Source organism: Oryctolagus cuniculus, chromosome 6 (assembly GCF_964237555.1).
Source record: "Oryctolagus cuniculus chromosome 6, mOryCun1.1, whole genome shotgun sequence".
In the NCBI taxonomy this organism is placed as follows: Eukaryota; Metazoa; Chordata; class Mammalia; order Lagomorpha; family Leporidae; genus Oryctolagus; species Oryctolagus cuniculus.
Genome location: NC_091437.1, coordinates 83,315,612 through 83,336,321, shown reverse-complemented (window position 1 = coordinate 83,336,321; position 20,710 = coordinate 83,315,612). Strand labels below are relative to the sequence as shown.

Below are 20,710 nucleotides of genomic sequence, written 5' to 3'. Positions count from 1 at the left end.
GTAATTATAAATACCTAATTTATGGTGTTCGAGAACTCTGTCTTTTAAAAAAGATCATTCTCATCTACTAAATTTGTATTTTCCTCCTACTCTCTAAAAAATGATAGTCTTTGTGTACACCTTATTTCTTTGTAAAGCAAAAAAATGTTGTACATTAATGCTTTAATTATGAAAGGAATTCTAGCCAATATCAGTACAGGTGGCATGCCAGAAAGGCAACTTGCCTAAAATATAAAAAAAATATATTTTAAACGAATAATTTAGAAGATGATTTTTTTTTCATTTGAAGGTGATGCTTATAGATGAGAGAGGTATATTCTTGGTGTCTACTGGTACATAAGAGACTATTAGAAGCCTGTACAGAAGTGCTGCCAAGGAAACACAAAGACAAAGCTTAAAGACTTAAAGACAAAGCTTTCATCTCCCCATGAAATACTAGCTGAAGGCAGAAGGACTGGATAGTGGGAGAGGTGAGAACTACATCTGTATTTGCATGTCCTCCCTCATATTTCCATGCATATATTTATTTTTAACCATTGTCATTTGCTGTTCTCTGTGTGTGTGTGTGTGTGTGTACATGCATGTGGATGTTTTTCTGTATGAGGGTACATCAAAATGTTTGTGGGAAATGAAATTAAAAGATGTTTATTTTCATGCAAAACAATGAAATTCATGTGTATGAGAATTCTTTAAAAGGTTCATGGAAATGTGTATTATGAAAAAACTATGCAGGGGTTTCAAAATAATTTTGCAACAAAATAAACTTACCCTTTAATTCCATTTTCATGAACATTTTTAAGTAGTCTTCTATTCATAGTGTTCATTGTTAACTGTACCGTTTCTTTCACAGGTTACAGAACAGAAAGACAGAATAATGACAGAACAAAAGAAACAATGGACATAATTTTGATCTTCTGACTCACGATGGCTGCAGTAACTAACAAGGATATGGATGGCTCACTTTTGGGGAAGTAGTGACCACATTTTCTGCTGTAGGAGAGTTAATTGTATTATTTATTGCACTATTATTACATTGTTTCTGCCTGTCTGTCTTTAAGAGTTGTAGTGGCAATTTGTCTTTAGGGCCATCTAATATCTATGGGAAATCATATTGGCAGAATTCCTTATCTTACAGGTCTCAACTTGGCTTCAACCACAAAAGTGGAAAATGCAAGAAGTTGCTTGCAGCTAAAGTTGTGCACATAACGCAGGCCTTATCAGTCATGTATGGAATTGAAAGTTAGTGATGCAAAAAAGAAAATCCATTCTGATGATGGGTTGTGTGAGTGGCAATTGCAGTATGCACAGTTTCCCATCCTGCGGGATCATTTTGGGTGCTATTTTTGGCAGAGCATCTCCAATTTTCTGATTCTCATGCCCCCTGGGTGAGACTGAGTTATTCAATATCCTTTGTATAAATTTATTTTCTGCCAGTTTCAACTAGAGTAACTTCGACTACTTTCAAATAAAAACATTCACTCATAAAATATGGGACGGTGATTATAAACAATAAGTGAAGTAAAGAATTTCCTAAAAAGTTAGAGCAACCTAATGCTAAGAGTGGGAAAAGGAAATTTTCACAGTGAAAAGACTAAATTTGCTCATACAAAAATTTTGGCAGTGATTATTTATAGTTTCTGGGGTTATAAGTAGTTCTACTCTTCTTTCTTTTCTCTATTCCTTCCTCTCTCCCTTATTCTCAACTTTCTCATTTTATTACTTATTTTTATTATTTTTAAAGTTTTTATTTATTTATTTAATTTATTTGAGAGGCAGAGTTACAGACAGGATGAGACAGAGAGAGAGGTCTTCCATCTGCTAGTTCACTCCCCAGATAGCAACAATGACAGGAGCTGGGCTGATCCAAAGCCAGGAACCAGCAGCTTCTTCAGGGTCTCCCATTTTCTATTGCTTCCCCAGGCCATAGCAGAGAGCTGGATCAGAAGAAGGGCACCTGGGACACAAACCAGCACCCAAATGGGATGCCCGCACTGCAGGCAGAGGCTTAGCCCACTACCCAACAGCGCCAGCCCCTTATTCCTGCTTTTAAAAATACCTTTATAACATTCTTTTAGCACAAATGAAACAGCTAAAACATTTTAATGACTGTAGAAACATGAGGCAGAAGTAGAATTTAATGTTTGTGCAAATGACAGAAATAGATGGGAAATGAGGAAGTAAGTTCAAGAGAGATTACTAACTCAAAGTCACACAAGTTAAGCTGCAGATAGGACCAGGGCTCAGATCTTCATTCATTCAACAAAGAGGTCTGTGTCGGCAGCTTGTAGGCACAGTCAAGAGAGTAATGAATGAGCTGGATAAGGTGACTCCTCTACTGAAGCTTAAATAACCAAGTAAACCAACAAATAATATAATTTTAACAAACGATAAAAGCCAAGGACAAAATAAGAGCTATATAGTACAAAATGGTTGGTGTGCAGACATGGAGAACAGGAGAGGTTCTTAGCAGAATTAACATTTCAGCTGAAAGCTGAATGGTAAGGGACAAGAAACAGGAGTGTCTGGTGAAGAGAATTTCAGGAAAAAAGAACCATGTGAGGCCAGAAGCAGGCATGAGTTTGTAAAGGCAAAGGGAAGAGGGGAACTGTGGACATGGAAATATGATTAGAGATATAGAAAGGGACATAATGTGCAATGGTTTAAAAAAAAGTTAAAAGCATAAGTTGTGGCCCTTGGAACAATTTTATTTGCAAAATAGCATAAGCTAATGAAGAACCTTAAAAATCAAACCAAGATGGAGTGACCTAAGCCAATACCATTAAAAACAAGAAGTCACCTTTGCCCCAAATAAAAATTAAAGTTTAAAATTACAGCCCTAAACTTTTTCCCCCAAAGCTAAAATTAGGTGCAGCTATAAAATAAGGGACCCTGTGCTTAGCTAGCTGCGACACTTGTGCCTGGCTGTGCTAAGACCTAACCCAGTTTGTATGCCTCCTAATACTCAAATAACGGTGTGGGAAGCGGGATGCCGCTCTCCCACAAGGGGAACAAAGGGAGCGAGAAGTTGTCCCCCCCTCAGGTTGAACAAGATGGCGCTGGCAGGGAAAGGAACTACTAAAGAAGTAAACAACAAAATGGCAACGAGGTGCATGCCTCCCGTGTGATCTCATAGCTGATTGGATAGAAGACGCATGCCCTTCACATGATCAGCTCGTGGATTGGACTGCTGTATGCATGGACTCTATAGTGCTTTTGATTGGTCACTGTGGGTATATAAACCGTGTGGCTTGTACTGGGGGCGCTCTCCAGACTCCCGAGTTCAGGAGGCCCATTTGCGCAGACGCCGAATAAATCCTCTTGCTCTTGCATCAGCTGGTCTAGAGTCTGAGTCTCTGGGGTGTGCCTCTCGACGTGTTAGCATCCTCACTCCGAGGGTTTAACACTAAGACAAAATGAAGTTGAAGAACAGTCTTCTAAACTGCACCAAGGGGACCTGTTAAAACACAGGTCACAGGGCCCCACCTCCAGTTCCTGATTCACAGTTTCAGAATTTGTGTATCTAGCTATTGCCCAGGTGTTACTGCTGCTGCTGGTCCAGGGACCACACTTTGAGAAACACCACCGTGCTGGCACAAAACTTTTGGTGACAGACTTTAGTGTCTTAGATAAGGGAAAGCTATGGAAATGAAGAGAAGTGAGATATAATTTGTAGGTAACCCAAGTGATTTGAGTTGGAGATAATCAAAAGAAAGGAGCAGATAACTCCTAAGAGTTGGTTTGAATGGCAAGGGGCAATGGCAGTGCCTGTTATAAATATCGAGAAGACCTAGGGATTGGTGTATTGGTTAGGGGATTAAATTAAGAATTTGTGGTGTTGTGATTTATTACATTTTCTTTTTTTTTTTCTTTTTTTTTTTTCAGGTAGAGTTATAGACAGAGAGAGAGAGAGAGACAGAGAGAAAGGTCTTCCTTCCATTGGTTCACTTCCCAAATGGCTGCCACGGCCAGCGCTGCGCCGATCCAAAGCCAGGAGCCAGGTGCTTCCTCCTAGTCTCCCATGCAGGTGCAGGGGCCCAAACACTTGGGCCATCCTCCACTGTGCTCCCGGGTCACAGCAGAGAGCTGGACTGGAAGACGAGCAACCGGGACTAGAACCTGGCACCCATATGGGATGCCGGCGCTGCAAGCAGAGGATTAACCAAGTGAGCCACAGCACTGGCCCCTATTTCATTTTCTTAAAGTTATGCAAGTAGGGTAGCAAGTAGAGAGTGCAAATGCAATTCAGTTGAGAGTTGGAGTTGAACACACAAATCTTTATGTAACTCATCAGCAGGTAGAGGAGACTAAATGTGATTATAGAAAAATAAAAGCAGGGTAGAACAAATGGGCTCCAAAGCTTTTCATGTAAGGGATTCTACACATAACAGGGAACTGTATCTGGGACCCAAGGGATCAGCCACAAGAGGAACCAAGTTGCCTGAGATAGGACCTGGGACGGTCCCTGAATTGCAACAGGAGCCAACAACATGCAACAATGCAAACCCATCATACCTTCCTGAGAGACATGCTTATTCCTCCTGTCCTGTCTGAAAACTCACTGAATACAGTAGAATAGCTAACTCACCAATATCTTTGTGAAAGAAATGGCAAGCCACTAGAAGAAATGAGTTGATTAAAGAGGTGGAAGAGAGAATAGATTACTACAGACAAAAGAAGATGCCTAATGCATGGAAAGCCTGGATATGGCCTTGTCTAAATAAGATAGGAGTTGGTGAACTCAAGAGGCTTCCATAGCCTTGGCAGCTCATGACAAGAGCCTCGGGTGATTACTGCCGTCATAAATAAGAGTGTCAATTGTTCAATCAACAACGGGAGTCACTGTGCACCTACTCCCCAAGTAGAACCTCTGTCCTTCCTGTGTTATACTATACGAATTAACGGTAAAACTACTACTCAAACAGTATTCTATACTTTGTGTTTCTGTGTGGGTGCAAACTGTTGAAATCTTTACTTAGTATATACTAAGTTGATCTTCTGTATATAAAGATAATTGAAAATGAATCTTGATGAAGAATGGGATGGGAGAGGGAGTGGGAGATGGGATGGTTGCAGGTGGGAGGGAGATTGGGGAGGAAAGCCGCTATAATCCAAAAGTTGTACTTTGGAAATTTCTATTTATTAAATAAAAGTTGAAAAAATACAAATGAAAAAAATATATATGAGATTAATACATATGTAAATAATATTTTGAAAAAACAGAAGATGCCTAACGAAATTTGTACACATCAGAGATTTTTGAAACTGGTAGAATAACTTGTTTCACTACACAATAAAATAAGAACATGCTTAATAATATAGAGGAAAACAAGATTCCTTTATAATGTGTGTTACAGGAATAACTAGAGTGGAAAGGCTTGGCCTAAAGGTTTTTTTTTCCTTTCTTTTTACTTCTTCTACCCCAAAGAATAAATTATTTTTAAAAGGCCCTATCATGCCTTATTTCTGAACCCATCCATGATTTTTTATTTCATTAGTTAATCTGAGTGCAGAAATTAAGCATCTAATCAAGGTGGCAAGAATTATGCACTTTAATTTAAATCATCCCAATACTCAATTTGGTATTCAAGATAAACCAAATGGCCTGGGATTCAGATGTTTTAATAAGTTCCATGTTTTTACACTGTAAGCCATCTGCTTATGCAGCAGACAAATTAAAAATACAGGAATATGTGTACATCAAATATTCATGGAAACCAAATAGAAATACATTCCTTAGAAAGCACATTTATATTCCAAGACATGCTGCAACACACAAATCTACTGCATTTTGTTGTTAGATATGTGTCCATTAAGGGACATCACATGCTATTTATTTTGTTTTGGATGTCATCTATATTTGCTGATGGTTTTGATTGATCTATTCAAAATACTGTCTATCCTCCTGCAGGAAGCCACTAGGAGCAAAGGGGGCATTTACAGCTAAACATAATTTTTATTTGTGAGTTCTCTTAGTCTTTTTTATTCTCCTCCGTTAGAGCTCCTGGTGTGTGACAGATTCAGAGGTTCAGTCTCAGTAAGCGTGCAAGAGTTTAGGTGTTTATTTAAAGCTCTTGCATCTGCAAAATTCCAGCCAGACGCTCTTGAGAGCAGCCTTCCTTGGTAGCTTGCCAGCACCTCTGGCTTGCTTTTGTATTGGCAACCTTAGGCAAATTGTCTCTCTTTCGGCATTTCCTCACTTCTGCTTTGAGCTCTGGCAGCAAACGAGACAGGCAGGTACAGAGTAAATATTCATGTTTTGATAGAGGAATGGACTGCACTTTCATCATCAGCTTTACGTGAGATCAAGGGGTGTCCATAGACAGAGATGGCTGTGGCTATTTCCAAAAAGAGAAATTGAATTGTTAGAAATTTGAGGGATACAAATGCTTTGAAGTTGTTAGTTTTAGTATTCATAAATAACCCTCATTCTTTAGATGAAAAATAATTCCTAGCTTGGATACATAACATTACATGAAACTAATTTGGGGAGCATTCATTCATCCAGTGGACTTTTTTTTTTTTTTTTTTTTTTTTTGACAGGCAGAGTGGACAGTGAGAGAGAGAGACAGAGAGAAAGGTCTTCCTTTTGCCGTTGGTTCACCCTCCAATGGCCGCCGCGGCCGGCGCGCTGCGGCCGGCGCACCACGCTGATCCGATGGCAGGAGCCAGGAGCCAGGTGCTTTTCCTGGTCTCCCATGGGGTGCAGGGCCCAAGCACCTGGGCCATCCTCCACTGCACTCCCTGGCCACAGCAGAGAGCTGGCCTGGAAGAGGGGCAACCAGGACAGAATCCGGCGCCCCAACCGGGACTAGAACCCGGTGTGCCGGCGCCGCAAGGCGGAGGATTAGCCTATTGAGCCACGGCGCTGGCCCATCCAGTGGATCTTAATTGCCTGATAGATGCTGGGCGCTACACTAAGCATTGGGAATGCATTCAAGGAGATCTTGCACAAATAATTAACTCAAGAAGAGTTTCTTGCAGGGACTTTTCTTCTTTCTATTGAGTCAGATATCTCTTTTCATATGTGCTCCTGTGGCACTAGATTCATTATTTGACAAATATTTATTGAACATTATACTAGTCTGCTAAATAAACAACTACAAGGCTTCAGTGAAACAAATAGTAGTTATTCACACATCTACTGGTTAGGTAGGTATTATCTGATCCAAGTTGGCTTTGCTGAACTTGATCTTCAACTGCAAAATGTGTCCAGGTCTGCTCCATTTGTATTGCATCTTCCTTAGATCATCGAATACCTGTGGATCTTACCATGACATCAGCAATTGCACAAGCCAGCATTGTGGCATAGCGGGTAAAGCCATAGCCTGCGATGCCCGTATCACAGATGGGTACCACTTCCTGTCCTGCTCCACTTACAATCCAGCTCCCTGCTAATGGTCTGGAAAAGCAGTGGAGGATGGCCCAGATGTTTGAGCCCTTACTACTCACATGGGAAACTGGTTCCGGGCTCCAAGCTTCATCCTGGCCTAGCCCTGGCCATTGTGGCCATTTGGAGAATGAATCAGCAGATGGAAGATCTCTTTCTCTATTTCTCCCTTTCTCTCTGTAAATTCTTTCAAGTTAACAAATAAATCTTTAAAAGAAAAGCAAGCAGATGCATGTGATGCTGTTCCTGCCAAAGCAGATGCATTGCCCGGGCTGCCCACAGTCTATTAGCCAAGCAATTCACTTGGCCACATTTGCCATCAATAACATGGCACGTCCCCTTCTTCCTCAGAATCTGGTTGGAGTAGAAGCGAGTATGTCTTGCAGTATCATCAGCTCTATACGAGCACCTACCATGTGCCAACCATTCGTAAGCTGGAAAAGAGGCAATGCCTTCGGTCTTTCTTCCCAATAAATAAGGAGGCACAAAGGCACTGCAGGTAAAGGTTGAGTGTCTGAGCTCTGGAGTCAGGCAATCAATGAATCTTGGCTTTTCCATGTATTAAACCTATGATCATGAACAAATTTTGATCCTTTCTGAGCCCCAATTTTTCACATCTGTAGATTGAATGTGACAATAAAGTACTTACTCCATAGGGTTTTCATGGGGGTTAAACAGATAGTACATGTAAAGTGCTTAATTCAGAACTGGTACAATATGAGCCTTAGAAGTCTGTTGAGAAAAAAAAAAACACTGAAATCCATTTTCCCTCATGTTGTCTACAGCACTGCTGTTCCAACTAGCTGTGGTGAGGATCCGTTTTTTTCTTGTGTGTGTGTGTCATTGTTGCTTTCATTTCCAATATGCTACAGACCAGTATTTTTTTAATCTCTGTTCTGTTCAGTGAGAAACTCCAGTGATGCTATTCTTGAATGTCACATAGCTATCAAAGCTCCTAACCACTTACTGGTTATTTCTTTACGTATCTCTTGGTGAGCTGGTGGCAATCTGTTTGTAGACCAGCACCTGTTCACAAACACACTTTAACTAGCATTGCCACATGTCTTTGTGTGTTTCCTCATTATACACTCTGATGGGAAATCCTTACTAAAGAAAGTATGTAGAAAAGTCCCATGACCTTCTTACAGCCTTACAGATGCTTACAGCCAAGGGGGGATCATTTTTCATATTGTCAATTACATTCCCTTAGGCTATTTGTCCCTTTTTTTCTTTCTCTCTCTCTCTAGCCTAGATTTCCTGCAGGAACACAGCAGAAACTGCTACAGGTATAAGAGTATGAGAGTTTCACATTGTGTCAATTCAAAGAAGTATCCAGCATGCTGTTCAGGGGGTCTCCAATGGTGCTTCAATCCTGACATATCTCCAGGATGGGACCACCATGCACCAGAAAATGATCTTGGCTAGTGATGTATTGACCACCTTTGGAGGCTTCTAGAACTGACCATAGAATGCAGCGTGAACTCAGACAAGAACTACTCTGCGAACATCAGCTATTTACAGGTGTCAAGTAGCTCACCGTAGGTTAGCATCAGCTCCTCCTGATTAGCCTAGTGATGGGCTGTGATTCAGGGCTTTCAAGGAATGGGAATCAAGGGCCTGGAACAGGTATCCAAGATCTGAGAGAAGGAGAATGTTCTGAAGGATGTTCTGAATGTTCAGTATCCATTCAGAGACTGACGCTTCTGGTGCCACGACCTGGGCTCCCATTCTCTTCCAACCATCTTATCTCCCTTGAGAGGGAACACTACAAATTTTCCAATGCTTCTTCAGCCAACATGCCTTAAAGAAACAAACAAACAAAAAATTAAAACATGGAACTTCTGCTAAAGAATTCTTCACACAGAACTCACATGGCTCCAAGTCAGAGTTCAAATCCCCTAACCCTTGGCTACCTTTCCCATGATGTTGCATTCTGCTGATATTCACACACTCTGACAGGCAAGGGGACTGAATGGCTAGGGGTTCTTGTATAAGCTTCATATTCCCAACCCCTTGTGTGTTTGCCTGAAGGGTTCCTGCCTTCCATCTCTCCTTGACTCATAAACCTTATGAAATCACGTTGACATCCTAGGTCATAATACCTTACATGCGGCTGGTGTTCTTTGAATGTCCATAGGATGAAGATGTTTAAACAAAAGCTCTCTTTTCTCTTTAGGATCAGACAGTGTCATTTTGTTGTGTATTTCAGCCAATAAAGACTTAGGTTTCTAAGCTCTATGTAATTTTTATATAATAAGGATTTTTGATGCAGGTGTGGAAATTATAGTTCAAAGCAATGCTTTAAAGAATGAATAAATGATAAAGTTTGACCTGGTATGGAAGTGGGGGTGGGGCATTCAGTGTTGTATTTTCTATTATACTTGGGAGGGGTTTCCTAATGGGGTATGATTTCTCCTTTTTTGTTCCTGAATCAAATTAAAGATATTGGCCTTTCACCGAACCATCTGATTCTGAAGGAAATTGCTTTTTTGAAAATATTCATAGCAAATTTCTAGCTCATTCTGCAAATGGATAGTTGCCAAGTCTATTAAACAAAAGTCTAAACAGGGGCCGGCGCTGTGGTGCAGCGGGTTAACACCTTGGCCTGAAGCGCCGACATCCCATATGGGTGCCGGTTTGAGACCTGGCTGCTCCACTTCCGATCCAGCTCTCTGCTATGGCCTGGGAAAGCAGTAGAAGATGGTCCAAGTCCTTGGGCCCCTGCACCTGCTTGGGACACCTGGAGGAAGCTCCTGGCTCCTGGCTTCGGATCGGCGCAGCTCTGGCCATTGCGGCCGATTGGGGAGTGAACCATTGGATGGTAGACCTTTCTCTCTCTTCTTCTCCTCTCTTTTTGTAACTTTGACTTTCAAATAAATAAATAAATCTTTTTTTAAAAAAAGAAAAAAAAGTCTAAACAGAAAGATCTATTTTCTAGAATAACAGAAGTAGCACAATGCTTAGAGAGCTATTTCTCTCTAAGTATTCCAACTTCCACCAATTACAGACAATGAACTACAGATGCCATGATCCCTCTCTCCAGGTCTAACGTGAGATGGTGGCCGAGGCAGGACTGGAACTTCAGTCTATAGCCTCCCTTCCTGTGTGCTCACCACTAGACTTCCCCTCTATTGGTGGAGCTACTCCACACTTGCCTTTCTTATATGTTAAAGACTTTGGAGGAGGGGGTAGGGAATACAGGGAAGATTTGGCTTGGAGCTAGAAGTCCTGGGTGAAGGTTCAGCTCTGACACCTTTCAACACTAATTGTTGGCAAAGTCACTTAAGTTTACTAAATCTACTTCCTCAATTACAATGTGGGGTGAGCCCTTCCTACATCAGAGGGTTGCTGTTTTTTAGGAGTTGACATGAGAACCAAGTAAAAGTCTTTCTGCTCCTCCCATTTTCTACTTACATTTTGACTCATCAGTTACTGACAGCACCAAGTGATACTCTCTCCTTTTTCTTGCTTTTCTCCAGGAGTAACATGTTGTGAGTTTGTCCCAACACTGGTGATGTTAATTTGTGTCCATTTGTCACACTGGCATCTATCAGATTTCTCTACTATAAGTTATGGCTTATCCTTTTCAAATTAATAGTAATTTGGGGGGGGGGATTCTTTGAGGTTTATGTTTAAATCTCTGTTCCTCATCAAACATGTACCCACAACTTTTAGCATCCATTGATGATGCTTACCTGAATCAATTATTATGGGTGGAGTTCCATTATCCAAAACACTTGGGACCAAAGGTGTTTCATATTTTTTCAGATAAAATTCATGTATATTTCATATACTCCTTATACACATACACTGAAGGTCAATTTATGCTATATTTTTGGTGTGCCTGCACTTTGACTGCAATCCATTAAATGAGGTCAGGATTGCAATTTCCCACTTGTGGGATCAGGTTGGAACTCCAAAAGTTTCAGATTTTATAGCACTTTGGATTTAAAACTTTTGAAATAGGAATACTCAACCTGAGCTGTGTTGGTGGTAAAATGGTGAAATTTTAACCCTATCATTCCTTGCACACTCATTAGTTGCCTAAATTGGATTCTAATGATAAAACAGTGAATAAGACAGATTTTGCCTTGAAGAATTTCATGGTTTATTTTTATATTTTGGGTTTTTAAAATTTGAGTGGCAGATAGACAGAGAGAGATCACGGTGAGCTCCCGTTCTCTAATTCATTTCTCCAAGCACCCGCAACAGCTGTTGAGCTGGGGTTAGGCCAAGGGCAAAACCAGGAGCTGGGAACTCCATCTAGATCCTCCATATGGGTGCCAGGAGCCTAACTATTTGAGCCATCACTGCTGCCTCTCAGAGTATGCGTTAGCAGGAAGCTGGAGTTAGTAGCCAGAGACGGTAATCAAATCCAGGAACTCTTATGTGGGAGATGAGTGTCCTAAATACGAGGCTAAACACATGCTCCTTCTATAGTTTATTTCTTCAAAGAATATTTATTATTAATTCTCAGCTATGTCCCAGGAACTATGGACAGAAGGAGCTCACGGCCCCTCTCTTCATGGAGCTCACTGTCTAATGTCAAAGATAAGCAACACAGGAGGGAATCAATAAAAAAAAGAAAAAAACCTGTGCGACATCTGCCCAGAGTGCTAAGGGACCATATGCCCGGGGTGTCAGGGAAGGCTGTTTAATGACCATAAACACTGTTTAATCTGAGCTTGCAGATGGAGCAGGCATCTGACAGGGAAGGGCTTGGGGAATGGAAAGCACATTCCAAGCAAAGGGACTCCCAGAGGCAGGGGCGGAGAACTGCAGTTTTTAGGGAGGCCATCAGCATTGTCCCCTTTTTAATCAGTGTGCTCTGTCACATAGGGCTTCCTTCCAGCACCCCTCCTGCCACACGCCCACCTCCACTGGGCCCTCAGACAGAACTGTAGGCCACTGTGCACGAGTTGGTAGTGCCGTGGGAAGAATGCCACCAGTCAGGCTGCCCTTTATGGGGGAAACATTGCTTGGCATTCGGCCTCTCAACCCAGATGGGCTCTGCCATAGAAATGTGCTTGTGTCTTGAAAGGAGAAAAGAGAAAGATCTATGAGAGGTATAGGTTTAGGCCTCAACATCCTGTGAATTTTACTGTGGAAACTCAGGCTTGGAGCTAACACACTAGACTGAGGATGTACAACCCAAACCCCACATGCGGCTCCCTGATATGGTTATGTTTCAGTCCTTTCTTAGCAGTTCCCACCATTTCATTTCTTTCATTTCATTTCATTTTAATTTTATTTGACACAGGATATATTTTTGGTGATTCTTCATTAATACAGCATAACATACCAATCATTAAGATAAGATATGGCTCTTCAAAAAGTTCATGGAAATGCATACTGTGAAATGGTGGATTTCAAAATTTCTCCACCAAAATAATTTTGTCTTTTAATTTCACTTTCCCTGAACTTTGTCAAGTATCCTCACATAGTATGGCCTAATATAGAATATCATTTGTATCTATAGTATAAAATAATACATTTTTATTTTAATGTAGCATGCATTGAAGTGGCTTCTCATTCAATTTTACATGACGTAGAAAGAAATCTGGGGGCTGGCATTGTGACACAGCAGATTAAGCTGCCACTTGCAACACCAGTATTCCACATCAGAGTGCCAGTTGAGTGCTGGCTACTCCACTTTTGATCCAGCTTCCTGCTAATGCACTTGGGAAGGCAGCAGAAGATGGTCCAAGTGCTTGGATCCTTGCCACCCATGGGGGAGAGCCAAATAGAGTCCGATGCTCCTGGTTTTGTCCAGGCCTAGATTTGGCTGTTGTGGCCATTAGGGAGTAAACCAAATGATGGAAGAACTTTTTGTCTCTGTCTCTCTGTCTCTCTCTCGCCTCCTTTCTGCCCCCTCACTATGTGTGTGTATGTGTGTGTGTGTGTCTCCTCTGTTATTATATCTTTCAAATAAATAAATAAATATTTTAAAAAGAAATAAAGCTAGCATGTTATTTGAATTATTTGTTATTTTCCAAAAAAGAATCTTAAAAGCTAGAACTTACACTTAGGTTTAGAGAATGATTTTTAAAGGCTGATGAACATAAAAATGAAAGAATAAGCTTATTGTTGGGATTTTCCTAAAAGCAAATAATCCCTTCAAATTATTCCTGGTTCAAATTACACCTGGTTCTGTGTGGGTCAAGGGCAAAATTAAACAGAATTGTATTAGTTATGTGCTTCCAGTGCTCACTTGGGACAATAAATAGATGAGAAGGCAGAGGGAAATAACTCGACATCAACACTACTTTACATATTCCCAAACTTGGATAACTGGGTTAACTGGGTATTTCTGAAAATTGCAATTGTATGGTATTACTATAGGACATGAGTTTTTCAATAAACTGCTGAAACTCATACATCTCAATGAGGCATACCCTCTGAGGAGTTATTGTGGGAGATGAGACACTCATTTCCACAGAGGTGTGATTTCTTAAAATATTCTGGAGCTGGGCTTTCAGAATCGTTCCCAAAATACATTTTGAAAAACTGCATAGGAATGATCAATGTATCATTTCCTCTATAATTATAACTCATTCTAAAAGAAAATAAAATTTGGCAATTCATTGTATCCTCCTGTTGTATACAATTTCTAAATATGAGGATGCTCCATCTAGAGTGACATGGATTGCACTTCAGGTCCGTAGGGCCCCCAGATTCAAGTTCACACAATCAAGAGGGCACTCTCAGGGCCCAGGCAAAGGCTGGGAAAAGTCACCATACAGCTAAGCTTTAATCCCTTAGGTGAAAAGAATTAGGGTTGGGCTGCTGAAGAAACAGAATCCATGGGAAAATTCCATCTACTATTTATTTATTTATTTATTTATTTATGGGAACAAGCCTGTGAGCCAAGACCCAATGCAGGTCTCCCTGGAAGCCAACCACTGTTTAGAACCACACCCGAATTTCCTAAAACTATCACGAATGGGCCCACAGGAGGTGTAGCAAAGCAGGACTCTGACATCCAGAAGTCCCTTAGCATTTTGCCTCCAGCTATGGTAGCCTCATTTATCCCTGATAAAAACACTTTCCTGTTTGGAAGTACAGCACTACATTGTACTGCGCCTTCTACAATCATACCTGGTGTAGTGATGTCCCAGTTAAAATGAACCACTTATACAACAGTGGTCCCATAGATAACAATGGAGATGAAAAATTCCCATTTCCTGGAGACACTGTCACCATTGTTGCAGTGACTCTTCCTCACCACCGCTGGAGAATTAGGCAGGCTGCCCACAGCTTGCCTTGACCGAGGAGGGGAAGTGCGCCACCCGCCACTCAGCCTTCCCCAAACCCGGGGGACAATCAGACGTGATGGGGAGCCCAGTCGAAGCAGGGTCTCACTTTATTGTAAAAGGGAGGTGTATATATAGCTGAGGTACAGAGCGGATGGTACAGAGCGGATGCAGGCAAGGGTTGGGGTGATGTGATGCAAAAGGGTTTTAGCCACTCCTATTATACCACCTTATGATCCTTAGGCTAAAGCACCCTGGGGCTGGGATGTTTGCAACCAGGGATTTGAAACTTAAAGACAGGTTTTCAAATTGGAGGCAGGCTCAGGAATTTCCTCTAGGCCTCTCTGGATTCAGCCTCCCCCACACATTGTAAGGTTGTTGCAGTACAGCATACAACCCAGTGGTGATGCTGAGGGTAAACAAACCTACTGTCCTAACAGTGTAACAAAATCGTAGCACACCTAATTGTGTACAGTCTTTAATGTTTGAGAATGATAGCAAGTGACTGTGTTGCTAGTTTATTTAGTACACTACGCTTTTATCATTATGTTAGCGTGTACTCCTACTACTTACAAAGCTGACTGTGAAACAGTATGCCAGGGGACACCTGCAGCAGCTCCTACATCTTATGTTTACTGCCTCTCTCTGGATTGCATCCCTTTCTCTTCTGATTCCATCTGGCGTGGTTTTGTCCATCATGGCCCTAGGAACAACCGGCTGTACACATATATACATCGAATAGCTTAGGTGTGTAGCAGACCACATCTTGAAAGGGCATGTGATAACCCTGCATGATGTCCCTGCGATGACAAACTGTCTAATGATGCATTCCTCAGAACATATCCCCAGTGATAGGCAATGCATTATTGCAACCCATCCATCCACTCATTCTTTTTATTATTACTCATAACTAGGCAGGCAGTGCAAGGTCTTGGAAATATAACAGTGAAGAAGACATGGCCCTGCATGTGAGGTTACAGTGAATGCAATGGGAAAATAGGAAAGAATGAGCATAATCCATGAATTATGTAGAAATTATACTATTTGCTTGTTTATCATGCCACTTTTTCTGTAACTACTATGTGTTGCAGGCATAACATAAATGAAGAGGTTAATGTTTCAAAGTGCCTGCAGTCTATAGAGGACGGTTCACCTCTTAATGGAACAAGACCTATGACTGGGAAAGGCTGAGTGGTCTTTTGGCTCCAGTGCGGAGCCTGCAGCACCAATCGGTCATCTCAAAGGTTCTGCTGTTCCCTTCCCTCCAGGCCTGCGGTAGTGCTCTAATGAAGTCTCCTTTGAATGCAGTTTCCAAGGAGAACATGCATCTACAAAACTGTCTCAAGCCCTGTGCAATTATTCCCTGACTTCAAGCGAACAAACTCTCTGAAACCACCACATGTAGGACTTTAGACAGAACGACTCAGTTGTGAGTGGCGGAAAACACAACTGAAACTAATGAGAAAATGAGCAAGATTTTTTTTCACTTACCCAGCTGAGAGTTGGATGGGTGTGACTGAACGCTCCGCCTGCTCCTGCTGGCTTCCATCCACATAGTGACTCCAGCCACTCCAGGATCACCTCCCACTGCTTGTCTCAGAAAGCCTCTCCCCTCTTCTCACTGGGAAGACGTCAGATGGGCCATGTGGCCCAGGAGATGGGACTCTGTCACAGGCACACCCTCAGCGTGTAGGACAGTCAGCTGGGAGTGGGGTGGACAGACAGGAAAGAGGTGTTGGGAGGGACCTCAGCACCTCACAGCAAGTAAGAGAATGATTTCCAGAAGTCGGGGGTGGTGGGCACTGCACAGGCAAAGCCAACAGTGTCCACAAACATGGTTTTTGAGGATAGAGAGGAGTTTCTGAAATGAACACGAGTGAAAACAGGTGGTTAACAATTTTCTCAAGGGAAATGAATCGGGGAGATTAGATGAGGAAAAACACCTACATGCAAGCCTCTCATTTGTACCTCTTTTTTAAATTTTAACTTTGGTTGAAAGGAAGGACGAGAGAGAGGGAGAGGGAGAGAGAGAGAGAGAATTCACCTCTGCTACAGCTAGGCGAAGAGCAGGGAACTCAACTCAGGTGTCCTACATGAGTGATAGGAGCCCAGCCACTTGAGCCCTTACTACTGCTTCCCGGCGTGCACATCACCAGGAAGCCAGGATCAGAAGAACAGCTGAGACTTGAACTCGGGCGATCTAACATGGGATGCGGACATCCCAGTGGTGTCTATTCTCCATGCCAGTGGCCCATTCCATACCTCCCCTTTCCTGGCTGTACAGATGAGGGCACACGGTGAGGAGTCTGGTATTTATCCTCTGCATGCTGTTGTGTTCATTCTGTTGAGTATCCACTCACGTTGTCATACTCAGAGCCATCAGACCTTGTGGCTGACATCTCTGCTTAACAAAATATTTAGGTATTCATCTCGAGAGAGAAGCATGATTGTCAGAGGTTATCAACTCTGAGTACTTTTCAGGTGAAACACAGAAACAATAATCTAAGCTAGCATTGTTACTTGAACTGGTTAGACTTTCATTCTGGAGTGTCCTCGGCTTGCCCCTCTCCCCATTTCTGCCTTTAAGTTTCCTGGGCAGATGTCCCCCTTCACTCCTGTTGCCCTCTCACCCTTAGAACAACAGCTTTCCCCTCTGTTCTCTGCAGATTACCTGGGCATATCCCATGTATTGTTCACTATGCACAGAATACATTTTCCTCTACCAAACCCCCAAATGGTTTTCACTTAAAAGAAATTCCACCTCACACAGAAGTAACGTTGGTGGAGCTGAACAAGTAAGCTTACATGGGTGCTCTTTGGAGAGACAGGTCCATTGTTCTTGCTAGTCTGTGACTCACAGATGTGTAGGGAAAATTCTGACGAGGAAGCTGCAGCCACCACGGGACTGCTGAGTCACTGTCTATATCTAACTTTGTCTATTATCTATAAGAATATGAATTTTATCTGCAAGGTCTCTCTCAGGATGGAAATAAAATCAATGTGCCTAAAATGCCAGCTCAGGAGGAGTAAGGAGCAGTTTCTGTCCCCTCTACTCACACTTTCAAATCCCCAAAATACAGAGTACAATTTCTCTTATGAAAGTACTATTAAATAAAATGTTGGGAAGCCATTGTTTTGGACTGAACTCCTGTACCAGGCCCCAAGAGACCAAAGCAGAGCTGAACTCTTGCATATAGGTTCCATGCAAAATGAACTCAAACAGGAAGGAAGGAAGGAAGGAAGGAAGGAAGGAAGGAAGGAAGGAAGGAAGGAAGGAAGGAAAAAGGACCAATTTTCCCAAAATGAGATCCATAAGCAACCAATCAGAAGGGGACCAGCTGACACGAGCTGGTCTGAGAAGGAAGGCCCTCCATTTCAGCTGTGTATAGAATGCAACAGCTAATGTGAGTTTGCTTCTTGTTTCTGCTTTCTTCAGTCTCTCCTGCCTGTAAAACCACCCGCTCAGCCCAGCTCCCTGGATCACCTTTCTACATCTCCAGGTGGATGCTCCCATATTCATGGAACACGAATTAAAGCCGATTGCATCTTGAAAACTTGATTTGTTAAAATTTTGTTTTGGGAGCTGGAGCTGTGGCATAGCTGGTAAAGCTGCCGCATGTAGTGCCAGTATCCCAGGTTCGAGTCCTGGCTGCTCCACTTTCCATCCAGCTCTCTGCTGTGGCCTGGGAAAGCAGTAAAAGATGGCCCAAGTCCTTGGGCCCCTACACCTGTTTGGGAGACCCAGAATAAGTTCTTGGCTCCTGGCTTCAGATCAGCCTAGCTCCAGCTGTTGCAGCCATTTGGAGAGTGAACCAGCAGATAGAAGACCTCTCTCTCTCTCTCTCTCTGCCTCTGCCTTTCAAATAAATAAATAAATAAATATTTTAAAAAATTTTGTTTTGGAGGGTGAATGTTTTGCACAGAAGTTAAAATGCTGATTGGGGATACTGCTTTCCATTTCTTAATGATGCACAGCCTCATCAAGAAACGATGAGGTAATGGCTCAAGGAGTCAGACCCCTGGGTCAGGCACTGTGATATAGTGGATAAAATTGCCACCTAGGATGCCAGTATCTCGTGTGGGTGGCAGTTTGTGTCCTGGTTGCTCTACTTCTGATCCAGCTCCCTTATAATGGCCTCAGCAAAGTAGCAGATGGCCCCTGCTGCCTATGTGGGAGACCCAGAGGAAACTTATGGTTGCTGGCTCCAGCCTAGCCCAGTCCTGGCTCTTGTGGCCATCTGGGAAGTGAAACTTCAGATGGAAGATCTCTGTCTTCTTTCTTTGTCTTTCCCTCTTTCTCTGTAACTCTTTCAAATAAGTAACTAAGTAAATAAATAAATGAAATTTTAAAGAGTTGAATCCCTTCTACCTGTGTGGGAGATCGGGTTGTTACCTGGCCCCTGGCCTTGGCATAGTACAGCCTTGGCTCTTGTAGGGGCATTTGGGTACTGAACTAGCAGAAGGAAAATCTCAGTCTCTCTCCTTTCCCTCCATCTTTTCTGATAAATAAACTAAAATTTAAAAAATGTTGACTATGAATACAGATATACACACATATCTGGATAGAAACATTTGCACAGAAAACCTTTAAATTCTTTTGATCTCAACAAAGTCTTCACTTTCCAGATCTTTCTGAAACTGAGCCAGAAAATGTACCCAGACACGACTTCACATATTTTCTGCAAAAAGGGTTGTTTTCATTCAATTTCCAGTCTTTCCCTGTTTTCCAGTAAACTTGTTCCTATGGACTGCATATGTTCCCTTAAAATTCTTACGTGAAAGCCTTAACTTCCAAGGAGATTGGATTTGGTTGTGGGGTCTTGGAGGAGGCAGTTTGGGTTAAATGAGATCCCAGGATGGGGCCTTCAAATGGTGTTCTTATAAAATTAGGAAGAGATACAAGAGGCATGTGAGGACATGGCAAGTAGGTACACATGAGCAAGTCAAGAAGAGCGCCCTCACTAGAACCTAGCACTTTGATCTTGGACTTCCCAGCCTCCAGAACTGTAGGAAATAAATACCCTTTATTAAAGTCACCCTGTCTATGGTATTTTGTTACAAGAGCCTGAGCCGACATTTTTTTGTTCTACTTTAAGTGCAGTTTTATAAAACAATTCTTCACAATAAATTCTTTTTTTTTTTTTTTTTTTTTTTGACAGGCAGAGTGGACAGTGAGAGAGAGAGACAGAGAGAAAGGTCTTCCTTTGCCGTTGGTTCACCCTCCAATGGCCGCCGCGGCCGGCGCGCTGCGGCCGGCGCACCGCGCTGATCCGATGGCAGGAGCCAGGAGCCAGGTACTTATCCTGGTCTCCCATGGGGTGCAGGGCCCAAGCACTTGGGCCATCCTCCACTGCACTCCCTGGCCACAGCAGAGGGCTGGCCTGGAAGAGGGGCAACCGGGACAGAATCCGGCGCCCCGACCGGGACTAGAACCCGGTGTGCCGGCGCCGCTAGGCGGAGGATTAGCCTAGTGAGCCGCGGCGCCGGCTTTTTTTTTTTTTTGACAGGCAGAGTTAGTGAGAGAGACAGAGAAAAAGGTCTTCCTTTTTCTGTTGGTTCACCCCCCAAATGGCCACTATGGCTGGCGCTGCACTGATCTGAAGCCAGGAACCAGATGCGTCCTCCTGGTCTCCCATGTGGGCGCAAGGCCCAAGGACCTGGGCCATCCTCCACTGCCTTCCCAGGCCACAGCAGAGAGCTGGACTGAAAGAAGAGCAACCCAGACAGAATCCAGCGCCCCAACTGGGACTAGAACCCCGGCTGCCAGCGCCACAGGCGGAGGATTAGCCTAGGGAGCCGTGGCACCTGCCCACAATAAAGTCTTGAATGACTATGAGTACATAGAAATTCTTATCTACCAGTTGCAGTATGTAGAATAGATTCTAGCCCATGGGAAGTTGTAACAAATAATGGACTCTGGGGATGATGTTGGGCACAGGGGTTAAGTTGCTGCTTGGAAGGACCATATCCCATATCAGAGTACCAGGGTCAAGTCCTGGCCCCTGCTTCCATTCTAGTTTTCTACAAATGTGCATACTGGAAGGCAACAGGTGATATCTCAAGTAGTTTG

General features: G+C 42.7%; 2 long non-coding RNA genes across 2 annotated transcripts; one reads left to right on the top strand and one right to left on the bottom strand.

Annotated features, from left to right (window-relative positions):
• Positions 1-292: 292 nt before the first annotated feature.
• Positions 293-3,329, top strand: LOC103348028 (uncharacterized). The gene is made up of 2 exons (XR_007919074.2): positions 293-470; positions 851-3,329. It is a non-coding gene; the product is annotated as an uncharacterized lncRNA (long non-coding RNA).
• Positions 3,330-5,274: 1,945 nt separating this feature from the next.
• On the bottom strand, positions 5,275-9,925 carry LOC127490716 (uncharacterized). The gene is made up of 3 exons (XR_007919068.2): positions 9,301-9,925; positions 8,925-9,187; positions 5,275-6,335 (listed from the first exon to the last, which is right to left on the bottom strand). It is a non-coding gene; the product is annotated as an uncharacterized lncRNA (long non-coding RNA).
• Positions 9,926-20,710: the final 10,785 nt, after the last annotated feature.